This window comes from Pimephales promelas, chromosome 14, assembly GCF_988280905.1.
Source record: "Pimephales promelas chromosome 14, fPimPro1.hap1.1, whole genome shotgun sequence".
NCBI lineage: Eukaryota > Metazoa > Chordata > Actinopteri > Cypriniformes > Leuciscidae > Pimephales > Pimephales promelas.
Window position 1 is genome coordinate 30,357,335 of NC_142782.1, and position 26,453 is coordinate 30,383,787.

Here is a 26,453-nt window from a genome sequence, read left to right on the forward strand (position 1 = left end):
TAAACCTAACCATCACTGGGGTTAATGGCATTTATGACTGGAGATTTGACTGCGTGTACAGACACGCGGAATGACGCGGACGTTAATGGTGTAGACATATACGCATACACGCGGATACACGCGGATAGCACAAAATGCGTAGAGATAACACGCCACCTGGCGCGAAAGTGGCGTATATGTTTACGCAAAAGTCATGATGTCATGTTGCTTCAGAAGTACTGTGACAAGGGAAATGAAATAAAAAAGAAAAGAAAATACAAATTCTCCCAATTAACTTTCTTAAAACAAAAGAACTCATGGCAGGATGCTATTACAAAAACAAAAAAAAACTATTATTCTTTGTAATCTTTAACCAAAATATAATAATCTACATTTCCACTGACATTACTTTGGCTGCACAGACTATTATATAATATCGAAGGCGATCTTGCATTAAGTCTGGCCAAAAACGTTTTTATTAGTAAATATTTCTTAAATTAGATCAAATCACAAATGTAGAAATTCATGTTGACATCAACCTCTAAATCCTATTGACTGTTTTCATAGTGCAATGAACTCTTCTAATAATATCTCAAAAGATAAATGTAATTCCTGCTGATTTGTCGCAGAAACACCCATGACTAATGTTTATCAGAAGCAGTTCTGACTAACATAATGGATTTCCAATAACAATAACACCACCAGCACCGCAGCTGCTCAGTTCCTCGATATCAAAGTGTAAACCAGGAAAAGTGTTGTCCACATCCCTTCCAATTCCATTCATGGCAAGTCCTCCAGACGATGTCATTATTTCACTCTGAAAACAGACTAAGAATAACACAGCTAACAAGAGACCTGAAAGGGTCCTTATATGGCCAAAGAGAACAGGGCTTTACGCCAGACCCAACATTAGACCTCTCAGCGCAGGGGGCCCCGTGAGCCACAATGACTCAAATCAGGACCCGTGAGCCTGTGCCGCTGGAATGCGAGGATCGGGAACTCTGTGTGAGGGACACATGAAGCCTTCTGTCTTAGATAAGATCATGTGTGACTCTGACTCCAGCCTGTCCTGTGATTCCAATGTGAGGTCGGCTGATTACAGAAGAGCTGTCACAGAAAAGTTGGAGTCACATGCTGATTTTGTAAACACTGATTTCTGTCCACGTCAAGGCTGGATATGGTTACTTAGCAAGTGTCGACAGCTTCGAAAATGTTAGTATGAAGCCTGAGAGGTTCAACCTTTACAGACTCACTAAAACACTGATCCAACACAGCAGGCTCAAACATAGATGTATTAAGGTGGGAAAAGATCAAACTTTCATTAAAAAAAACCCCCACATTTGCTGAAGAGTAGTATGCACTGAAAAATGACTGTCTTGTTTTCCAGTAAAAATACCTTAAATCCCTAAAATGAGACAAATGTGTTCTTCAAGCAGTACTCAAATGTAAATATCAGTTAAAAAGGATGAAATATAAAATGCACAACCAAATCATTATGTATTATTCATATACTGTGGTATTTACAATGCACTGTAAGGCAGATCAAAGAATACCAGAGGATCACAAATCTGGAAGTGTGTAAAAAAACATCACCAGGTTTTCCATTTTTTTCATGGTCACAATTTGACCATCAAATATGGAAATGCTATCAAATATGATAAAAACCTTTAGACGAGACGTATACGATATTAAACATTTTCATAGATATATGAAATCTATATATGAATTATATATCTTAAATAAGACTATTTAGTCTAACTGGACTGGGCTGGACTTTTTTCAAGGATTTTTAGGTAATATAACTGGAAAAACAAATAAAAAATGTCATGAAAATCTCATAAATGTCATGAATGGCTTTCCTGCTGACCCCCATGAAATGTTTTGAATTCAACTTGCATTCAATTTTTCAAATCTTCTGCAAGGAAGGTTAAAATCTAGTCTTAAATCAAAATCCTCAATCAACTTTATTTCAATTATGTCACTTTAAAATCTATCTAAGTCTAATCATTGCTAGCTAGCACGTGTCTCTAGGAAGACTTTGCAAGATGTTGCTCCATATGGGTTTGGAACATCAGGGTGAGTAAATGACGACAAAAATCCTAATACTGTGGTTGGATGAATTAACCATTCAATGCTTGAGCACCGTCACTACTAAACAAAAATCATGGGGAAAAGGAGCTGTGCTCAATCCCTAACATTTCACTTCATTTCAATTTGTATGTTTTCATCCAAAGTTGCAAATTTAACAATTGTGAACAAAGCACCGTTTCAATCCAGAGAGCCGGAGGGAATAAAATCGTCCCTTCCTGATAAACTGGCCCTAAAGATCATCACCAAGAAAAATGGACGTTTCTTCAGTAGAAGCCAATGTGTATTATCATTTTCATAAATAATAAATGACTTGCACTTCAGAGCACGCAGACGAAACGCAATAAACGTGATCACGTTATCTTGCTTTTGGATGCCTTCTGTTTAGGAATGCAGTCGTGTAAGATTAGTTCTGGAAGGTATTTATACCAAACCACTTTGTTCAGGCATTTCAGATACATTGCAACAAGAAGATGCTTGGTGTGCGTCGCAGAATATATTCAGTGAATGCGTTTCTAAATGCGCGTTTTCTTATCGGATAAAAAATGTATCCGACTCAATTGAGCGCATACGTTTTTATGCACAATTTATGAGCATCTGTGCATTTCCAGCCCGCTTTTTTTATGCGATATCCAAAAATGCGCATAAAAATAGGTGGATGGAAACACAGCTATTGTGATTCTACAAGGCAGTCCTGCTGCAACCAGCGAGTGACGTTATCATGAACTTCAGTGTCGCAATGTGCTGATAGTGCAAATACTTCAGATGAGATACAATCAATATCCTGAAACGTAAACATCTGCATGCTTTTCTGGCGACAGGGCGGGCCCGCATCTAATTTGTGTCGAGACGCTGTACCCAAACCCAAGGTTTATCAGCGAATGTACAAGGCTAATCCTGCACTGACAGACCTCCGAAGGTGTCATCTCTCTGTTTCCATAGTAACGTGACTCCCAACACCTGCCTGGATGTCTCCGGCGCAGCACGGGCCACCCCTGCGGATCACGTGACGAGTGCTTCTCATTAGCTGCGGTCCGCCTGATCTCCCAGCACGACACTTTGGATTCACCGTAGCCTCTGCACCTGTAATCACAGAACACAGATGCCAAAACAATTACAGCTGTGCCAGGAGACCTGAATGTAAATATCAGGACGTGTTGAAAAGGATGAAATTTAAATTGCACAAGCATACAATGAAACATAATTTGCTATGATAACCGTTTTTGAAGCACTCTCTGTGCATCTTATTCATTCTGAAAGCACGGTTTTGGAGTAAACGAGAGATGGAAGAACAGACTACAGTAGGTGTGATTATTCATATACCATGGTATTGACAATGTAATGTAAGATGAATTAAAAATACAATAAAATAACAACTCAAAATCAGTCAAAATCATTTTTTTTCTGTGAAGTGTCATGTCAGTATTATTTATATACTATTATTTAATTATTAGCTTTTTAGTTTACTTTTATTAATTTTGTTATGTGCTTTGTCGTTTTTGTTTTAATGTATCTCTATTTAGCTCAATTTTATTTGATTTTTTGTTTTAGTAATTTTAGCCAGTAATTTTGTCGCTAATTTTATTCACTTACCGAAAACAATTTTGAATAGTTTTAGTTACCGATAACAACAGTAATACTACTTTCTTATAAGAGAATATAAGAACTTAATAACTTAAGTTCATCATTTACCTCCACTCATGTTGTTCCAAATATTTTTTTTGGAAGACAAAGGTGAATTTTTGGTCACTCTTTATCATATACCAAAACTTGAAAAATACCATTAACATGATTTTTTTGCTATTGTCTGTCATTTTGATTAATCATGACATGAGAAATCAAATTTGCCCTGATGTTTTGACTTAAAAGAGGTCTTTGTACCAAGTACGCCCTCCTCATAATAAACAAAGGATTTATTTGATCAAGCTCGAAAATTGGCTCGTTTTGATATTTCGGGATTTATGATTTCACACAGGAAATACATTTGCATACGACTGCCTCCAGAGCAAGACATCGATGAACAGTTTTACATCTTCGCATCATAGGCCCCGCCCACTGGCATTCAGTCGCTTAACGACTGACACCTGACACGTGTCAAAAGCAAATAGAACCCATTATAATAACTGACACTGTCTACACTGGATGCATGCTCACTTTCTGGCATACTCCAGGCGATTGAGTGGACAACAGGACAAATCATGGAAGAGTAAATGGAAGCATCAAGGCATGTTTGTTTAAACAGCTCATTTGCTAAATTCTGTCAAAACTTCAGAAGAAACCCAGTGTCAGGAACAAGTGGATGATTTATTTTAATGGCGTCATGGATCACGTCGGAGGACTATATGTTTGTTCTGAGGATTTGACTGTTTTGTAGAGGCACAGTGTAATGGAGAGATTGCAACGAAACTTTTGTTGACAGATGAAACGGTCAGCATAACAAATCATCATTTCATAGTGTTTTATGTGAGTAACATTTTCAAACCACTTACTCATGCGCAATAGTGACTGGGCTGGGCTGACTGTTTATTGACAAGTCTTAAAGGAGTCACCCCTTAAAAATGCAGTTTCAGGAAGAGGATCAGAATGAGGGTTGAAAATAATCTCTTTTTTTACATATATATTTGTTTTTTGAGCAAAAAACTTTATTAACATTATAAGTGAACCGCAAGGAACAAATTAAAATAAAATAAAAAATCCATGTTATGACCCCCATCCATATTTGTTTACATTAAAAAGAAAAGAGATAACCCAGGATCTCCTTTTCTATAATGAGAAATAATGACAGAATTTTTTCGGGAAGGATAAAATATGTCTTTAAATGATTTTTTTTTTAAACTGAATTGGGGTTTATATATCTCTTGACACTCATATTAAAGATATTCATTATTGTACAATCTCCTTTCCTCATTCCCACAGCCCATAAGAACATAAGGAGCTGCTGACAGAGATAATTACCCCTCTTCTCCCCTCCCTGATGTGTATTAATGCATTAAACAGTCCCATTTCACCCAGCTGCTACTGTGTGCTACACCTGCGATCGGACGTGCTGTAAATCTGATGCTCAATATAACGTCCAGGTCTAGAACCACACCATTATCTGTAATCTAATTAAGATTAATGACACGGCTGATGATGGATGCCTGGCTATCACAGACTGAACCTGCCGATCTGTGTCAAAATGAGCAGCTCCACACTGATCACCATGTCATAGGCAGAAAAACCGAGAACATTTTCAAGAAAAATAGAGGCATTTTGTGGCCCATCATGACAGCTGTGAAGCAGATAAGTGTGCGAGGATAGTAATGGTGGACTCAGAACAGGTGGAGCGGTCCAGGTGTGGGGAAACACATCTGAATTGTTTTATCAGGTACAACTGGCCCAAGCAGGTGGAAGTATGTCAGACACTAAAAGGTGAAGAGGAGCAAAGGATCCTGGGAAGATGAACAGGTGTTAAGTGACAGAAAGAGAGCAAGAGTAGGTCACAGGGCAATGACGCTTGAAACGATTAATGTTGCCATTATAAAGGTCGGAAGCATCAGGGTGTTTATTAATATAACTCTCATTGTATTCGTCTGAAAGAGGAAAGTCATTTACACCTAGGATGGCTTGAGGGTGAGTAAATCATGGGGTCAATTTCATTTTAAAGTCAACTACTCCTTTAAAGGGTTAGTTCACCCAAAAAAGCTCAGACTTTATCCATCTTCGGAACACAAATGAAGATCTTTTTAATTAAATCTGAGAGCATTTTGTCTGTGATTTTCTGAGGAGACACGATCGCTTTATATGATGAACCGATTCAATTTAGGATTTCAGATGAGCTTCTGTTTACGTTCGCTGTTCAATGTTTGATTGTGAATAAAAGCCTAAATTAATCTGTTCATCATATAAAGCGACCCTGTCTCTTCAGAAAATTTGGACTAAACCACTCAGTTCACAGGGATTAGTTTGACTATCTCTTTATTAACTTTTTGAAGCGTCAAATTTGATAGTTGTGTAGGAGGAAATATTACAGTAGATTACAATATAAAAGGCAATATTACAGTAGATTATAACAGCAACAACAATAAGTACACTGTAAAAAAATATTGATGGTTTAACTTAAAAAAGTAAGTAACCTGGTAGCCTTAAAATTTTAAGTTGATTGAACTGGAAAAAGTGAGTTAATACAATGAAGGAGATTAATTTAACCATCAGAAACTCAAAATTATATGTTATCTGAACTAAATAAATTATTTAAGTTGATTTGACAAAATAAAAAAAATTTATGATTACTACACTGTAAAAAAATATTGTTGGTTTAACTTAAAAAAGTAAGTAACCCGGGTTGCCTTAAAATTTTAAGTTGATTGAACTGGAAAAAGTGAGTTAACACAATGAAGTAGATTAATTTAACCATCAGAAACTAAAAATAATAAGTTCAACTAAATAAATTATTATAAAGTTGATTTGACAAAAGAAAATATGTTGTGATGACAAATCTTGAAAATATTTTTTACAGTGTATATATTGTGTAATAATAAGTATAATTAATATTAAATCATTGTTCAGGGAATATGTACATCCTTAAAATGTGATTTTTTAAATTAACTGGAGAAAAAAAAGTTTACAACGATTGTTTTCATGTTTTCAAAGAACATATCTTGAATTAAGTCTATTTTCCTTACCCCATTGGCGTAATAGTTTTGTCTTAAGTTAGTTTTAGTTCAACATTTTTTTCAAGATATATTCTTATGTTTTGTTGAATAAAGTTTATTCTTACCCCATTGGCAGATTTTGTCTTGTTTCACAAATGAACTTCATTACATTTAGTTAAGTTGAAATAATCCAAAATATAATGTCTGAATGAGAGTTGTTAAATCTTACACAGCAATTTATTTACTATTTTACAGGAAAGCAAAGACACAAATGTTTTGATGTATTTGATGAGCCTATGCATCAGTAGCATGTCTAATATGCCTTGAAATATTATTTACACATGCAGGTTTTGGAGTCATGCCTATGTAATCATCAATAAACGGATCGTTTGTCACGATTCATTAAATCTGTTATACGACAGCAAACTTTCTAAATCCGTCCACGCTTTCATGCACACAAGCGCACGTCACATGGCTTATTCAGTAAAGGTTAAGCATGAGGAAAATGGTAAATTGATGAGGGTGACGCTATGAATACTTTAACCCGCAGGTCTTTTGTAAATCCGGTGACCGTTCTCCGATTCCTTTGAATAACAATTGAAGACCTTTTCCTAAACCACATGACCGCACACTTCCCACGGGACGACCCAGCACATGTGTAAGCAGTGACACCCTGCAGCCTGTCAAACACACTCACTTACTCACTACAGATCGCATTCATGTGATTGTGGCGCGTGTGTGTGTTTTTTTAGCAGCTGCTCTGTTCATTTAAATGTTAAGACATTCCCATGAGCATTTCTCATTAGCCAAATTCCAATAAACTACAACAGAGGAAATCATATGCCACACGGATCTCTGTTTTGAACTGGGGCATTTCTGCACAGTGCTGATAAGAAATATAAGATGAGATCTATTTTCACAAGTCCCCCGCGACACGATTCTTGACATCGGGGTGGCCCATTGACAGTTTAATGGAAATCCCAAGAGAACCTGCAAACTTTAAATGTGTCGCATTTAATGAAGGATCTATCCAGATGCAGAGCCTTAAAAACTGTTTGAGGGGACCAAATCTCAAAAACACCATTGATGGACTGAGCTAAAGGGTTCAATGAGGGCGACTGTAGTTAACAATAACAGGATCCCATCCCCCTCAAGACACAAACACACACACAGCTCATTATTGCGCTGGGATTAGGGTTTGGGAAGGGCATGGGGACAAGGAACAGAAATCATTAGTGTTCTCTTTATGAGCACACACACTAAATGGGTGTGGGGATGCCTCAAGAAAAAGAAAATTAGTCAGATTAAACAAACATCCATTCTTGTCATAGCCATAAAAAAAGAATACAAACGTGCTGTAAAAATGTATAACAAATGCTAGAGTAAATGTTAGTAAATTGGGATTATATTTAAGACACTAAAATCACCTTAAAATGCACGACTTCATGTATTATTAACCCTAAGACCGTATTCTGGACAAATGTGGGGAAAAAAGTTTTGATTTATTTTTAAAAAATACTTCCCTTGATCTGATCGGTACAAGACTTGGCTACTTTTTCTAAGTTTGCCTCCTGAACGCGGACATTTTTTTTTTTGACTCAATTCTACAATGTTAAGTGGGTGAAAAATAAAAACTCCTTAATCTTGTATTTGGGTCAAAAATGGGCACCCATAGAAATGAATGGGAAAAACTGTCATTTATTCTAAAATAAGCCAAAATAAGACACCAGATGACAGCAAAGTCACTTCATCTTTAGGTTTTAGCTCAAAAAACTTATTGGAATGATATTTTAATGTAGTAAAAAAAAAAAAAACATAAAACATAAAAATAAGCATCATTTACATAGAAAATATGGTACTTTTTGAAGTAAATGAATTCCAAAATACCCCCAAAATAAAAAAAAAAACACCAGAAATGGATAGGAAAAACTTTATCGAAGACAGTGATATAACATTTATAATAAATAAAAATTAGGATCACACCTGAGTCCTCTGTGCCCACATTTGTCCACAATTACAGGATTAAGGGCTATAAAGTGAATACGGTTTGAGGGCTACAATGATTGTTTTGGATGAATCATTTTATAATTTACAGAAGTTTCTGTGCGACTCATAGACATTTAAATAGATATATGTGGCTTCTTATGTTAGTCATGTCCAGTAGGTTAAGTCAGGGAGTTTAATATATTTCATTAATGCAGCGAATGTTTATTAATGCTATTTTAATTATTCAAAAGTATAGTTTTACATGACATTGTAATATATTTTAACCATTGCATCATTTATACTGTCTTTATAAAACTTCATTACTACTACTTTCGTGGAACACAAAAAGTGATGTTCAATGTCTTTTCCATTTTCTTCATTCACATGAACTAGAACTGAAGCTGCCAAGATCCAAAAATATCAGGCATAAAAATAAAATTAAACGCAAATAATAGAATATAAATAGTATTGAAACAAGAAAGCAAGCAAGAAAGAAATAAAGATAGTTGTTTGAAATGTTTTTGACTGTGATGAGAATAAACATAAGTCATCGAAATGTGTCATGTGACCACTGGCACCAATTCACTCTTAAAACGCTCAATTAAAAACTGTATGAGCTACTTCTTTCCCTAATGTATCCAATTAAACACTAATATGTTTTATGTTAAAGAATGTGCCATGCAAGTGAAGCAATAAATAGGTTTCATTAAAGTCAATTTACCAAGATTCAAAAATGTAAATCTCTTGAATTACTGGGACGCCAACATAGAGCTCATTAGACAGGAGAAAGTGGTAAATTGTGGTTTGGAAAAATAATGAGGGAAGATATTGTGCAGTGATCCATGGGACAATCCCCACAGGGGACCGTAAAGGCACAAGGAGACAGAGGGAGAAAGGGAGAGGTGGCCACCACGCTCTCATCTCTAGCCCATCTTTTGCCCTCTGTGAGACCCTATATTGTGAACCGCTGATCTGAGCCATTGTGAAGGGACCCACTACGGGTTAAGCACTTCAGATACACATTGTTACAAGCTAAGTGATCTATGATGACCCCCAAATGCTCACTCTCTTTCTTTCTCTGTCTCTGTTGCTTTTCACCCTCACTCTCTGATCTCTTGCTGTGGAGGTTACAATATGTTGCTAAGACTTTTTAATAGGCTTTTTAAGGGAGTTCTTCAAAGGATCTGACTCCACAAATCACTCCTGAGGATTTGGGAACGCAGAAAAGCCTATACTTTATGTAGCATATGTTGTGCTCATTTGTGAATATTATCATGCTGAAATCATAAACTTTGTCGTCACAGAACTTATTTTCTCCTTGGCCATCAAAAATAATAATGTAAATATACCTAAAAATTCCTTTTCCATGCACACATTCTGACCAATCAACTCTCTCTCTCTCGGTCACCTTGACCGCCCTCATTCCACAGGTCTGTATTGAAGGGCAATGGCCGTGAAACAGCATTGAGGAGTGTGTGAGTGTGTAGAGGGGTGTTGGCGGGAATTCTGAGAGATTGAAGCCTGTGAGAACCGAAGCTACCCACCATCCCACCTCCCCTCATGCTCTGCTCCCCCTCACTGCATGGAGACAGACAATGCTGGCAGGTGGTTTGGCCTCCTTCAAAAAAAACGAAGGTCTTTTCGCTGTTTGGAGGCTGAAACTAAGCATTTTTGTCCTTATTTGATGCCACGTTTTGCTCACATTCTCTCCAGTTAACAATATGGTTAAGAAAAATCAGTATTTGTATCTTTGTTTTGACACTTTGGTTCCAATCGCATCTGTGTGTTAAAACATTGATCACAGTTTAATTTAAGCCTCACAAAAAATGACTATGGTAACCATAGTTTCTGCCAAAACGGTGATTATAATGAATGTTGATTATTATCAAATTCTATTTTAATTATTTTGGCAGTGATGTCATGTAAACTTGTTTTTTATCAGCTGTACATGGAAATCAACGTGTAAAAGTGGCTATTAATGATTAAAAATATGCAAAGAATACACGACCAATCACAATTCAATAAAGAGCAATTAAGAAGAGTAATTAAAATTCAATATGCAATAGATGAAAATTAATATGTAATGATTTACAAAAAGTTTGAATGGAATATGTGCATAATTCATTGCTGAAGTTTAATAATCAAAGTTTGAGGTTTACAACAAACCCTATTTTTTAGGAATACAGTAGCTTCAAGCACTAATTAATACGGGATCTTCAAATAAGAAGCTGTCAAACTCTGTCACATTTTCATTATACCACATTTTTATTATGGAAATTAACTACAACACTTTCCATAAACGGGAAGGCATTTGTCATATGCTATCAGGGGCATATTTATACATCTTGCTGCTGTAGAATTGTTGATTGTAAAAAAGCAAAATAGGTTGTCAACGGAGCAGAGAAATCTCAAAGCAAATCAATCCTCCCATCACAACGAAAATAACTTAGTCATTATGACTAAATCAGGATGCACGACAACAACATATCATCCATAATTAATGAGCCCGCAAGATCAGTGCCATAAATAACTGGGTTTGTAACAACAAGAGACACAAGAGGTGTAAGGAATATCTTACAGATCCAAAACACTGTGTAGTGTTCACACATATATGTATAGCTGGATATAAGTGCTTTAGTTGAGTGCTGTCTATAGCAGCATCATCTCTGCTGGTCCAGCTCTCTAATGAGACCAGATTCAATAAAAGACACTTAGAGGTCCACGGCCGGAAGAGACAATGCAAATAGAGTTTATTCTCAGCCTGGATGTCTGGTTTTCTTGGAAAGCAGAGATGAAGCAATCACGGCTGCGATGTTTATTTGATTTAGGATCCCTCTTGCTCTCTTCACCCACTCCCAACAAAAAAAAAAAAAAAGAGAGAGAGAGAGAGAGAGATACACGCCTGCCTGGAGAAAAGTGGATGAAAAGAGCTGATTGAGTTTGAAAATAGAGCGCTTTATCTGCTAATACACTTGTGATATGTGGATAAAATATATTTACAGCACTTTTATGATTTTGCAATCTTTCTAACAACTCCTGCTAAGTTTCTTAAAACCGAACAAAGCGTGTGATCTTTTTTATTTTACGATTTCACACAACCGATTCCCTATTCAGTTGTTTCAAAAGCATCTGGAATTCCACAAGGCCTGACATGCATTATCAAATTCAGTTTTTCATCTTCTTTACAAGTCTTCATTTCATTCACCCGCTCTGCTATTCAAATCACAATGCATTAGCAAGCAGCGGTTCTAAGAAAGTGCTGATATCCTTTGATAGCTTGCCCCCTGTCACCCCACTCCCTCCCGTTTTCTTACCCGCTTTTGTGTCTTTGTGAACTTGGCCTCTTTGGAGGCCCTCACAAAAGCATCCTGAGGAGCGAGGGTCCCGCGCCACACACAGAATGCAACGCACTGACTCAGTGTGAGACCAAAACACACCGACTAGTCCCTGCACTTGCACTGACACCAATACGTCACACAATAAATGAATGGCAGTTTTTTTTTCGGTAGAAAAAAAATGCTTTACATCAGTTGAACTCGATGCCCCCAGAAGGATAGTGGCGCCAATAAACTTCCTTAAACTGCTTTATTAAAGGTAAACTAATTTAGAAATGGATTTGGATATGCTTAAATAGATTTGCAAAAATAAATTATGAGGGTTTTAAACAATTTTCATCAGGATAGATAGATAGATAGATAGATAGATAGATAGATAGATAGATAGATAGATAGATAGATAGATAGATAGATAGATAGATAGATAGATAGATAGATAGATAGATAGATAGATAGATAGATAGATAGATAGATAGATAGATAGATAGATAGATAGATAGATAGATAGATAGATAGATGGACGTATGTATAGATAGATAGATGGATAGATGGGTAGATGGATAGATGGAGTGATGGATGGACGTATGTATAGATAGATAGATGGATAGATGGGTAGATGGATAGATAGATGGACGTATGTATAGATAGATAGATGGATAGATGGATGGATGGATGGATGGATGGATGGATGGATGGCGTACGAACGGACGGACAGATAGATAGTCAACAAGAGATCAACCAATTTAAAATATTGAGAAAATATGCTTAAGTATAACGAAAGATTTTTGCATGAAGCCATTACTAGCATTGTAAGTGGGGACAAAATGCAGAAAAATTTTAATTTCTGTTAAATATTATTTGCTGGTCAGGGGACTTGGATAAAGCTTGGATAAAACAAAACAAAAACAAGCAGTCATTAACAAAGGCTACACTCTTGTGAAAACTTCCTACTTTGTTTCCTTGGCTCTGACCCCATTCATCCCACCCACAATGCCCTGCTGGAATTCCTAATGGGTGGGAGGGTGAACTCAATGGGAGGGTTGGGGCTCCCGGCAGCATTCCACCACAGAGATCCCAGCCAATGGCTCTAGATTGGAGAGGAGGAGACAAGAGGAGGGGTGGGGGGGGTTCAGATTTGGGCCGGGCTTTGCTAGCTTCTTCCCATGAACCTCATGGACATGGTACACCAAAGACAGCGTGCTCCCACACACTGCAAAACAGAGACTTGTCAAAACCAATTACAGATGACTGGGGCGTCCAAAGAGACCACGGACATAGGATGAAATTGGGGTCAGGGAAAGAGTTCAGAGAGGCTGTTCGTGGAACCAATAGGTTACAGAGCACCTCCTGTAGCTTTTTGTCTTCCTCAATCCATGTTTGTCAGAACAAATGTGTCACGAAGAACCACAGATTCTTCACATTCTCTCTTAGATTAAAGAAAATGGAGGAAGATTGGTTTGATGACATCTTGAATCGCACCGTCATTTTTCAATTTATTTTCTCCGCCTCTACGTCCTGATCATCCTAAACTGGATTTATTGCCAACTTATCAAATAAGTGTATATATTTTTAACATAAAATAGAGAAATTTCAAACAGAAGAGGATAAATGAAGTCAAAATTATGTGGAAGAAACAAGAAAGTGGAGTAATGAGAGAGATGTAACTTGCACAGCAAGCGTTTAAGTTGCTAACAGCCAAGGTTGTGCACCATTCAGAATTGCTTTGAGAAAGACTTTAATTCCAATTAGATTCTTGAATTTAAACAGAAGGCATTTCTCAAAATGCATTACCTGTATTTGCAGACTGTTCTCATGAAATGGCGTATGTATGACACGCCCGTTCGTATTTCCATTTTTGGTGTGCTATCAACACGCATAATCGGTTTTCAGCGTGTTTATGAACGGCGTTGACTTAACGTTACATCACTGTATAAATCTATGATCTACCCATCTCTGGGGTTAATACCATTTATGAGTCTTCCCCTACCATCCTAGGAAAAAATCTCCCCAGAAGTAGATCTACATTTTGCTTCGTTTCGTTCGGACATTTAACGCCGTGTACATACACGCGGAATCACTCGGACATTTAACGGCGTAGACATGCACACATACAAGCGGATAGCTCAAAATGCGTATAGATAACATGCCACTTGACTTGAAAGTGGCGTGTATGTTGTTTACGCAAAAGTCATGATGTCATGTTGGTATTTGAAATACAATTCAGTGAAATCCTCATGTCATTCTAATCCAAATACCAATTCCACCTTCCAGTTGGGCGTGGCCAATTAAACTCAAACTCATGAACAGAAAGGGAGACGTTTCTTTAATTCGGAATGCAGCACAACCCTGACACAGACTAACATTACAGAACACGCAAGTCAGAGAATGCTGCCATTAACCAATCAAAATCAAGTATTCCAGAGAGCCGCATAATGAAGTGAGATCTGATAAGGTATTAAATGATAACACAAACACAGTGAGGTGGGATTTGAAAGTAACTCTGAAATAAAAAACTGACACCTTTGCTGTTTTCAGCATTTGGAAAAAAAGGGTTGACCTTCCTCATGAACCTTAACATGAGCAAAGCCAAAGGGCTTCTTAAAGGGCAAGAGGTATTGACACATCAAACACTGCCCCACTCATTACGTCTTAGGAAAGATATTCACAGATGTCTTAAAAAATAAATAAAATCCTGTATAATAATGAGATTAACTGACTGCAAGATGTCTCTTTGTTGTTAGTTTTCAAATGAGGAAACAGAGCCTTATAAGGGAATGTGGAAATGCTAAAAACAATACTACCATGAAACAATGCAAGGATTAAAAGACCTCACTTCCTTCTTACCGGTGTCCTTTTCAGCACGGAACAAATAAAACAAAAAAATCTTTGTAGCTACACAGTGAATGACAGATTCAGAGCGCTTTGAGATGAAGCCAGATTCACACGACCTGTACTGTGTTGATGTGCCAAGCAGACACAGAGTTCATGGGCTCTACGGCGCCATCTATCGATCAGCCGAGGAGGCACAGAAGGGCCTGTTTCTCAGAACCTCCTTAACAGGAATAACATGCTTGGAATCACAGCCTGTTTTTTTTTTTTTTTTTCCAAATTACAGAGTGTTTTGATCTTGTGATGATCATAGAATGATTATAGTACTTGTCGGTCAATGAATTCTCTCCAGCCATATGATGATTAACCACAGTGGTCATGTGCAGAGAGGACTACTCTAAAATACATTGACATAATGCTTTAAATATAACGTTCTCTCATATGGTGGGCTGCAGACAGCAAGAAAAAAGGATGTTAAATGCAAATCATAAAATGCAGCAAAGCATATAATTGTGCAGTTAGGCTTAAGGAATGCACAGAATAAAAATAAAATTAAATGCTAGAAGTGAATTTAGACATCACAATATTACAATGTACAATATATATATATATATATATATAGCATTTTGTGATTATATTTCCCAGACATCAAATTGTTTTTGTCTGTTTTGATTAACTTATGAAAAATTCAAGAGACGTTTACAAATAAAACCCTCAAATGAAAATGCAATCAACTTACAGTAAGTAGTTCATGGCATATTAATTAATATATATTAATATATTAATCACATCCAAAATAAAAGTTTGTGTTCACATAACATGTGTGTGTAGTGTGTATAATTATTTTGTACATATAAATACACACATATGCATGTATACATTTAAGAAAAAATTTATACATTGCATGTATACTTTTAAGAAAATATTAATATATCAAATATGTATGTATAATATACATTTTTTATATAAAGTTTATACATGCAAATATCTCTTAAATGTATACATGCATGTGTGTGTGTATTTATATATACACAAAATAATTATACACACTACACACACATATATTATGTAAACACAAATTTTTATTTTGGATGCGATAAATCGCGATTAATCGTTTCACGGCCTTAATATTAATGAACTCATTTTAAAGACATGTGTCTTCAATTTTGTAAAAAATAAAAATAATATTTAATTTAAAAAAATACATTAAAATCTGCGTCCTGAAGCTCTCAAAAAATGTGTGATTCTAAAATGCTTGAATGGTGATGGATACTATTTCCAAATATAACACATTGATGCAGTTACTCAAGCTCCTCTTCTCTTCTAAACGGCTGTGGGAGTGGGAGGCAGGGTTAGGTAAGGTGATGGTGGTAGTTGTGATGTATTATATCCCAGAATGCTCTGTCTGTTTTAGCACAGTGCAGGGTTTGGGCAGAAGCCAGACTCCACTGTTACCATGGGAACCATTTACACCAGTCTGGCATCACAAGAGCAGTTCAGCCTTTTACTACAAGATGAACCAGCAATACAAAAAAAAAAAAAAAAACTACAACATGCTTGACCTCACCAAAGTGTACAGTCAGCTGCATGTCTCATTTTTTAATTTCCCTAAAATGGTCAAAGGTCCATCCCGGATGCCCAAAATCCCCATAAATTCAAAAACAGTTCTCTGAACAAAAACAGAGTCATATTAGGCAGGAAGGAGAATACCCAGGCAATTCCACAGAATCTGTCCCGTTTCAGCTGAGGAATGTTATGTACAGCGGAGACAGGGAGGGTGGACAAAAACATTACTAGAAAAACATGAAATATTCGGGAAAGGACACAGTGATCTAAAAGTTCATGTGCTCATGAGGTTTGAAATGCGATGACTAAGAATTAGACTAAGGGAATTATTAGATTGTGTAAAGATAAAAAACAGGCTTATTATCATCAATAGATGTGATGTAGCGCTCCCTGCTGGCAATAACTGCCACAAACGCATAATTCCAACATCAAACATCTAATTCACTGAGAAAAAAAAAACATTTTCTTTATCAGTGTCTTTCTCTCTCTGTGTGTTTGTGTGCGTGTTGGGGTCTGGTGAACCCTACATTATGGGCACATTTACGTAGGTAACACTTTAATTTGATGGTCCTCTTTTGGCATTCAGTTAATTATAAGCTTGGACCTTCATGTCAACTAACTCTCAGTAAAGTATAAGACTGTCTGCTTAATACCTGCTAACACTGCTAACGTTTTTGTCCCCCAACAGACATTATACTGACTGTCAACTTATTCTACTAACGCTAACAGACCACTAATAGTCTAATGAGAATTAGTTGACATGTAGGTATATTGTTACTCCTTAGTCAACCAAATGTCTGAAGAGGACCCTCAAAATAAAGTGTAACCCTCAAATCTCTTCTTCATAGAAATCTAGCAAAAACACACACACACACACACACAAATATATATATATATATATATTAGGGCCGTGCAAAAGTTAATTGCGATTAATCGCATCCAAAATAAAAGTCTGTGTTTACATAATATATTTGTGTGTGCTGTATATAATTATTTTGTATATATAAATACCTATGCATGCATGTATATATTTAAGAATTATTTGCGGTTAAATTCTGTATATATTTATAAATACATAATCTATATTATATAAATATAAATATTTTATATATGAATAACATATTTTCTTAAATATATACATGCATGTGGGTGTATTTATATATTCAAAATAATTATATACAGCACACACAAATATATTATGTAAACAGAGACTTTTATTTTGGATGCGATTAATCGTAATTAACTTTTGCACAGCCCTAATATATATATATATATATATGAAGGTCTTGGAGTCAAACAGGTTGAGAATCAATGCAATAAAAGGGTAAGAAAAATAAATAGTTCACCTAAGAAATTTAAAAAAAACTCACCAGTTCTTTGTGGAGAGAAGATGTTTCTGAAGGATCTTCAAGCAGGTCTGTTCCACACAATGAAAGTGAAGAAGACTTTTGTTGTTAAGCTCCTAGAAGGACAAAGGAACAGTCTCAAGTATTCTAAAGCCACAATGCAGATTTGTGTGAAGAACAAGCTGGAATTTAACTATCTCACAGTGAGTGAACTGACACAAAGGTGAGTGAATAATAAAAGAATGTTCATTTTGGGATGAAGAAAACAATAAATCAACAACCAAAACAAACAACATAAAAATAAAAAAATCAGGCCATTGATATCCGTATGCGCAGTAATCATTGTATAAAGCGATATAAAATGTGTTTAATATTATTAAGAGAACTATGCTGGAAACATCACGGATATGGGTTTGATTCCCAGTAAACACAGTACACATTTAATGTACTGCAAACCATTATGGATAAAAGTGTCTGAATGCAAACTGTTGTGAAATCAGAATCTTAACGGGAAATGGACAGACTGGAAGAGTTTGAACAATCACAGCCAAACAAAACAGAAAATTGAGTGCAGTCCAAATGATGTTGTAAACTGTTGGCAATAACAAACGAACACACACATCTAGTGTCATCCCCACTTTGATATTTCTGACCTTTTTTCCAATCCCGTGGTGTAAATACAGCCCGCTGAGACTTTCTATTGTTTGTGCAATATGTGGAACTGAGGTCTAGGTGGAGTGGGAGGGTCTTTTCCAGTAAGAGGCCGGTAAACTTCTTCTTTCTGGGGAAACCGAAACTTTCACATTTCACTTTCCCGACATCATATAAGCATTCACTGAATGGACTTCCTCTTTTTGAAATGTCAGCATCAGGTGATGCCTGAACTAGAATGGAAGAGAGGAGGCCACAAATTTAGCTCATTGTTGTTGTTTTTTTTAATCAGATTCTTCCCATCTAAGGCAAGTATCATGAGGTAAATTGGCATAAACACAAATGACCATCACTGAATCCGAAATCGCGTACTGTATAGTAAGTACTACATGTGGTTTGAAGCTTACTTTGTGACCATTACAAAAGTATGTACTAATCTATATAGTATGAATGAATGTAAAATGATTAAAATTCACACATACTACATTTGCAGTTTCTATAATTGTGTACTATGGTTCAGTTGCATCACTTAACAGCCATTTAAATCCTCTCCCGAGGCCTCGTGGTAAACTGTCTATCAAATGTGCACTTCAGAATCTCACCAGAAGCAGTATTATAGCAGTATATAAGTATTATAGCAGTATATAAATTCGGACATACTTCTCAGCTCACTGTTTTGCGACAACTATATAGTATGAAAGTAGGCATGTTAAGATGCAGCGCATGGCTGCTTCTAAAATCTCTCTTGGGTAGGTACTTATTTTGAACAAGTAACACGACCACTAAAAAAAAGTATGTTCAATATAGTATGAATGTGTTTAGAGTGAATAAGTGGACGTTCGCCATGTTGTCATTATGATGTGACGTACCAGGGTCAGTTGATTCGCTTCACTGCCATTCACAAATGCTCTCCTGTGGCCTCATGTGATAGTAAAGTGTCCATCACATCACTTCAGAATCTCTCCGGAAGAAGTAGATCATATGAGCCAACTATATAGAAGGGAAGTGTGCTTTTTGGATGCGGCCCATGACTCTTATTGCAGTTAATGTCCTGTATGATTAACAAAGTTGTTAATTCAAATATCCCAAAGATCCATCCATGACTTAAACACTTATCTTCAGGATTTTTGGGGGTAACTGTTCCTGTAGAAAACTGCAGGGATGCTCAATCTTGTTCCTGGAGATTCACCTTGCTGACTTTTTTTACAGCAGTACACCTGCTTTTCCATTGTGGTGGTTGGCAAACAGACACAAGGTGCATTTCTGACACCTACTGGACTGGAGTGGGGAGCACAGCTGTTTAGAAAGTGGAGGAAAAAGAGGAGGGGAAATCCTTAAATAAATTCATCAAAAAAGAAAAATCTTAAATAACATAAAGTATATTAATCAGACCAGTTGACTTTAAATATATATTTATCTTAAAAATAATCATTATAATCACATAAAACCAATGACCCAATAAATGTGACACATTGCTGCATTATCAACTCTTTTAAAAGATAATTCAAGAAAAACAGAATGATATAATGACAAAAATATCACAATTGTTCAGAAATATGTAGGTGATATTCTACCACTGTCCATGTGGTGATGTTCTACCACTAGATGACACTGTTGTGGTTTGTAGGCCAATGCATTTAAAGCACATGGCATTCCAGTCTGCATTTGTTCACAAAACATCAACATGGGCGGTTAGAAATGATGGATGGTTAATATTATTATCATGTTTTTTTCCCAGCCCACACTGCCCATAAAAAGTGCTTGTGAAAGTGTAAAGATGGCATATACATTATTCCCTAAATATAAAATATCTGTTGAATATAATGGGCTTGATTTTTAATGAAATTTTCACAGATCATTAACTCTTTTTATATATGATATAGTAAAAACTGATACAAACTATTTTCCAGTCACATTTTCATGGGTCTCCAGAGGGTCCGGTCACAAGACACGGATAAACATTACTGATCTCCCCCTGTATGATTAATGGAGGACAGCTTATGGACTTAAAGACATATTGAAAAATCTATAAAATGTATAAGTAGGATTTGAAAATGACATCCTAAACTGTATTACAGATGTCCTGGTATAAAACAAAAAAATACTGTGTAAAATTTACACGTATCACAAACTGTCCATTCAGCAGATTTACTTTCCCAAATATGAATCTTCAAAGAAAAATTTATCCATAGAGGCTACAGATTTATCATTATCATTTATCAAAGTTGACATGAAACGCAAGTTGCGATAGTCCTTTATTCCCTTTTTTAATGTAGGCTATGTCCAAGTGAAATGGCTTCTTGAACAAACAAAAAAAATGTAGGGTGGGACTTGATTTTGAAATTTGCTATTGGTGGATCTCATGTGAGTGACAGGTTGTCCCGCCCCTCACGCCAGTAAACACGCCATCAGAGAAGAGATGTCACTGCAAGTGGGGGGAGGACATAATAAAAATCTTTAATTTATTTTTATTAAAGATTGCAAGTCCGCATAAAATAAATAAATAAAAAGATGTGCACAGATAAATCATTTATAATAAATACTGCAATATTCCATAAAAATAAGAATTGGTGATTTGATTTCATGGTGGCTTTATTTAATTACGTAATTTAATTTATGTGAAATTAGAATAAAATTGCCTTTTTATGTTCATTTAAATGCAAGCAAATGCAAAGTCTGACTCTGTACAGTCAAATTCTATCGAACAGTAACTTTACCCTCCTCAATAGAATCCCTCACACTGTCATTGGAAAGGTTGTGACTATCAGGACATCTTAAATGAGCAAATATTTGAGCAAATGAAAGTTTTACGGTCAAGGATACACTGCTCAGTTTAATAATGTGAGCTGTCCTTTCGTACTCTGGCTGTCATCGCGCACGGATCTTCACACTTCATTACCCGCACTCATAACATTCACAGGCCGCTCGCTATAAATATTCAGCGGCGCTGCGGATCGGTCACTCGTGGATCAAGTGGCAGTGACTGTCATCACATACGTCAAGTTCTTTTAAATCCAGCATTGATTTTAAAATAAATAAATAAATAAATGATTTCAGTGCAGCTCAAAAACACAATACAACATCAAATTCAGTCAGTCAATTCTATCCGCGTGTATATCTCCGCTGTTAAATCAATGTACGAGTGATGTATGTACACGCCGTTAAATGTCCGAGCGAAACGAAGCAAAATGTAGATCTACATCTGGGGTGCGATATTTTTTTTTCCTAGGATGGTAGGAGAAGACTCATAAATGGTATTAACCCCAGTGACGGGTAGGTTTAGGGACGGGGTTAGGGTAGGTCATAATAATGCAACTTTAAGTAAACGACATTCATCAACACGCTGAAAAGTAATTATGCCTTTTGATATCAGCCAAAAATGAAAATACGAATTGGCGTGTCATACATACGCCATTTCATGAGAACAGTCTGTATTTTTTAAACAGACTGCAAATAAATGCAATATAATGCATCATGAAGAGACTTACTGTATGTATCCTTGTTACTGTTTTATCTTTCACCAACAAAAAAAAAACCTTTTTAAATATAATATGCATTTTGAACGATAAGATAACTTACAGTTCACAATGAACAGATCTTTACATTATTCTGTTAAAACTGCGCGCACAAAAAAAAATGACAGTGTACTTGTGCTGTATTCTTTATGTAACAGCCATCATGTGAACGCACAGAAGCCTGCCGGAGGAATCACAGGGCACAGGGGGTGAACATTAACAGACATTGTTTGGCTCACATTACTGCCTCTTTGTTTGTTCTGATGACTAGCGGGAGATAGACATTCCCTGACTGTTTTAGAAGTGAGAGCTGCTGTCTGTACTATCACACCATGCCTGGGTTTGATTTAAAGCCCTCTCTCACACTCTCTGGAAGACAACACTCTGCTGCCATGCTCTTTGTTGACAAAACACTTTGTATCTTCCCTACTAGACACTACGGTGCTGGTTTGGTGTCCGTCTGGGTGTAAGTGTGAGGCAGATAGGAAGGAAGATATGGGAAGTTTCAAACATTCTTGTCACCTTCATGGCTTTACGTAATCCCGCTGCTACCCCACTACATCATAGTCAGCGTTCTCCTGCTGGGCTTGGCAGCGGGGGCTCATGCCTTGCAATCTTCAACACTTAACACTGGAGAGAGTCTCTCTGCTCCAGACGCTACTCATACCGGATTGTGTGACTGAATGTTGATTACAGAATTTCTTCTTGAATTCTGTCCAAAATTCAGACACTTCTTAAATCTTAATAAAGATTAAGATAAACCATGATTTATCTTGGTAATGCAAGCCGTCAATTGTTTTGTTTGGTATTGCTACACTCTTAGAAGAAAAGGTTCTATGTAGAACCTTAAAAGGTTCTATCAGCGCTACGTATTTGGAACCCTTAAAAGGTTCTATCCAGAAAGGAACCTTTTGGGTTCCTTCATTTGTTTTGTCCTTTATGGATTATTTATTTCATATTATTGACAAACATCAAGACCCTAAAATGTATTTATGAATGCATGTGAATGATCACAAAATTCAAGATTTTATGCAGTTAATAAAAATCACACGAAGAGTGCCATTTCAGTTTTGTCCTCCAAAAATCAGCATGATTAAAATGTGATGTTACATGATTAAAACATGATTAAAATGTGTTACTACAACTGTAGTAACCCCAATGAACCCTTTTTTCTAAGAGTGTACAAATACCACAAAAAATTCTTACAATTTTCAAATAAATATTTTCTATTTTTGTCACGTTCCATCAGAAATCATTCTAATATGCTTATTTTGAGTACGTTTCTTGTACTCAAAACAGCATTTATTTGAAATAGAAATCTTCTTTAACATTATAAATGTCATTATTTGTCACTTTTGAGAAATTGAATGTGTCCTTGCTATATATGTGTGTGTGTGTGTGTGCGCGTTTGTAGCACTAGCAGCTAAAATAATGACTATTCATTTCCAGCCGGAGTTCCTATGATAGCCACAAGAGGGCTCTCTTCCTGTCTTTGTTATCTCATCAGGGACTGCATTTTCCATGACCCATTTCCCAAACTCATTATGCTTGATTACTTGCAGCTGTTTCTCATTACCCTTGTTAACTCTGCCTATATAGGCTAAGTATTTACACTCGTTCTATGCAGAGTCTTTAATGGCATTTCCTTTGAGTTTTATTTCTATACTTGTATGGTTTGCCCATGAGTTTGACCTTTATTGATCCCCATTATGAATTGTCCCAGTAAAACTGCATTTTGAAGTCTCTGAGCAGTTTGTAACACCTATACAGCAAAATATGGTTCTTAATAAGAAGAAAATTCTTGTAATGTACAATGTGAATGTTCGAAAGGTGAAGGCCACTTGGCACATATCTGAATGGTATTGAAAGCACCTCGTTCATTAGAGTCATATTCATCCGTCTACACCATACTCTACAGTCCAACTCAAAATCCAGTCTAAGCTCTGTATCAAAGAACGTTTGCCAGGGAGAGTAATTAGCCTGTAAGAATAGCACCTATTGAATCCACCGCTTCTAAAAGTGTGCTCCACAGAGACCTACATGCCCCCTAATTCATCAGAGGAGAGGACAGACACACACACACACACACACACACACACAGCAGAGTGGTTGGCATGTAGATCTGAAACGATATCTTACGAACCTGTCTGCACCTCCTACATCGTTTCTGGCTCAAAACACATCTCCTCTAAAATAAACCTTTTGCTTTTCTAGTCCTAACCTACTCACTGCCCTACAAAGACCCCAGGCCGGCCACACACAAGTGGTCACAGATTGAAAAACAGATAAACTTTCACTGGTTTTAAGATTAAACATGATATCAGTTGTGCATTTGTGTTTTCCTGTCCGTTTCAAGCACTTCTAGAGATTATAAAATAAAGTCACTAGTTAGGCTACTTACATAGGTTATTTATGTGTAACTAGAATAAGTTCAGTAGAAGTTAAGCACAATCAACAACATTTAGTGATACAAAAAATAAATTTTCACATTTCCTAACTAGGGGGCCAATCCATAAAAATGTTAAAATACTCACTTAACAATATGTGTTGTTAACATGATTTTGCAAGAACTTGCTTAATAATCTTTTTTCTGAAGTTAAAGATAACATTTTTGCCAAAATAATTAATGGAAGGTTTTATAAATTAACTAAATAATTAATTTTAACTTGAAAATGATATTGCCCATTTACTTATATTCAAGTGCTGCATTCTTTTTTTTTCTGAAAATAAGGGACAAGTCAAAAAAATATTTAATCAACATAATGCCACAAATGCTGTTGAAGGATCATAACTTGCATAAGGCCCAGAACATTATTTTAAGTGTAATACAAAGCATCTGTGCTTCTTTAATGAACTCCATTTGATGATCTTCAAAAGAAGAATTATTCTCCACTATGCTGGTGTAATTTACAATATAAATGAGAGTGCAAATGCCAAATGAGTCACATAAAACATAGTGGCGTACAGTCTAGAACTTGATATGTAATATGATTATAGTGTTCAAATGAATCTATTCTGTGACAGCAGGTGGTAAGAAACCCATGATCCACTCAAGTTATTCACACCGGTAGGAAAGAAAATCATTCTAAAGTGAGATCACTGTCAAAGCCAGTCAGTCCAAATGAGCGTTCCTGTGGTGATGAAGTACGATTATCTCGCTGAAACCATTATAGTAGTTTTGTGCCCTGCTTTTGTTTTACTTGTTAATTTGCTAAGCACATTCTAGGTCACTAAAGACAAGTAGCATGTTGCGCGTGGTGCATATATTGGATAATATGAAATATGCAGCAGCAGGGTTTGGCTGACTGTCTGTCCACTGAACTGTAATTCCATTCCTGATGGCCTCCCAGGAAAAAACACTCTGGTGCCCCTAATGCTATCCCAGTGTCTAGAGATCTCAACCACCATGACATAATTTTAAAAAGAAGAAAAAAAGAGGGGGGAAATGATCAAAGGGGTTCTATAGATCCCTTGTGTTCTTGTCTCAATATTAAAGAACACTTTAACTTGTGCTAAGGTTCTTACAAGTAAATGTCTTAAATGATTGCATAATATGGGCTACTTTCATGCATAAATGGTTATAATTTTAGTTTTTATATTCCCACTCTGAATTGTCCCAGTAAAGCTGCATTTTGAAGTCTCTGAGCAGTTTGTAACACCTGCAGCAAAATATGGTTCTTGATAAGAAGAAAATTCTTGTAACGTACAAAATGTTCTAAAGGTGAAGGGCACTTGGCACATATCTGATTGTTATTCAAAGCACCTCGTACGTCATATTCATCCGTCTCACCGTACTCCACAGTCAAATAGTGTTTATGAGCTGTTTTTAAGAAAATTCTCATTTATTAATGGCTTTTTATTGCGAATGTGTGAACAAAACTTCAAAAAAAAAAAAAACTTTTCCCCATTTTGTAGTTTGTCTTTGAAAGCCTGTAGACAGTTTTTTATGTGAAGGACGTTTTTGCCAGGAAAAAGGATGTGACGGTTAGCGCGCTCCCGAGAGCCTCTCTTCTTAAAAGTTTAGGATAATGCAGAAAGAACCATTTTGTAAAGTATAATGTCAATGTGTCATGGAAAGAAAATTGAATAATTCAAACTATAGTCTCACATAGTAAGATCTATATAATACATTGTCATTATAGGCTACTCAAATTTTCATAATAGTAATTTTGAATTAACGTTAACGTTACCTCATCTGTCGACATGATGATGCCGTTGAATTGCAGACCTGATCAGATGCTTTCTTAACTGCTGCTCTCTCCTTTTTCGTTGTTTGTTTATTTTGTTCTTGAGAGGAAAGCGCGCAGCACATAATGGCATAACGTTAATCTCTCTCATGGACGGCTGCAAAGGTATTTCCAACTTATTTTTTACCTCTAAAAGCGATGAACGTAAAAGAACATTGTGGTAAATAAGTATTGGGGCCTTGCCTCAGGGTCGGCATCAGTCTATGGTAGGCATATACGTTATGTGCACGAGCCACGAGAGCGAGCTCGAGCAGCTACTAGTTGCTGGCTGCAGTTC

At 36.3% G+C, this 26,453-nt stretch overlaps 1 long non-coding RNA gene across 1 annotated transcript; it reads right to left on the reverse strand.

Annotated features, from left to right (window-relative positions):
* Positions 1-228: 228 nt before the first annotated feature.
* On the reverse strand, positions 229-26,359 carry LOC148973746 (uncharacterized). Its single transcript, XR_016146549.1, has 5 exons — positions 26,120-26,359; positions 19,284-19,710; positions 18,417-18,647; positions 17,788-17,879; positions 229-3,150 (listed from the first exon to the last, which is right to left on the reverse strand). It is a non-coding gene; the product is annotated as an uncharacterized LOC148973746 (long non-coding RNA).
* Between the last annotated feature and the right edge of the window lie 94 nt (positions 26,360-26,453).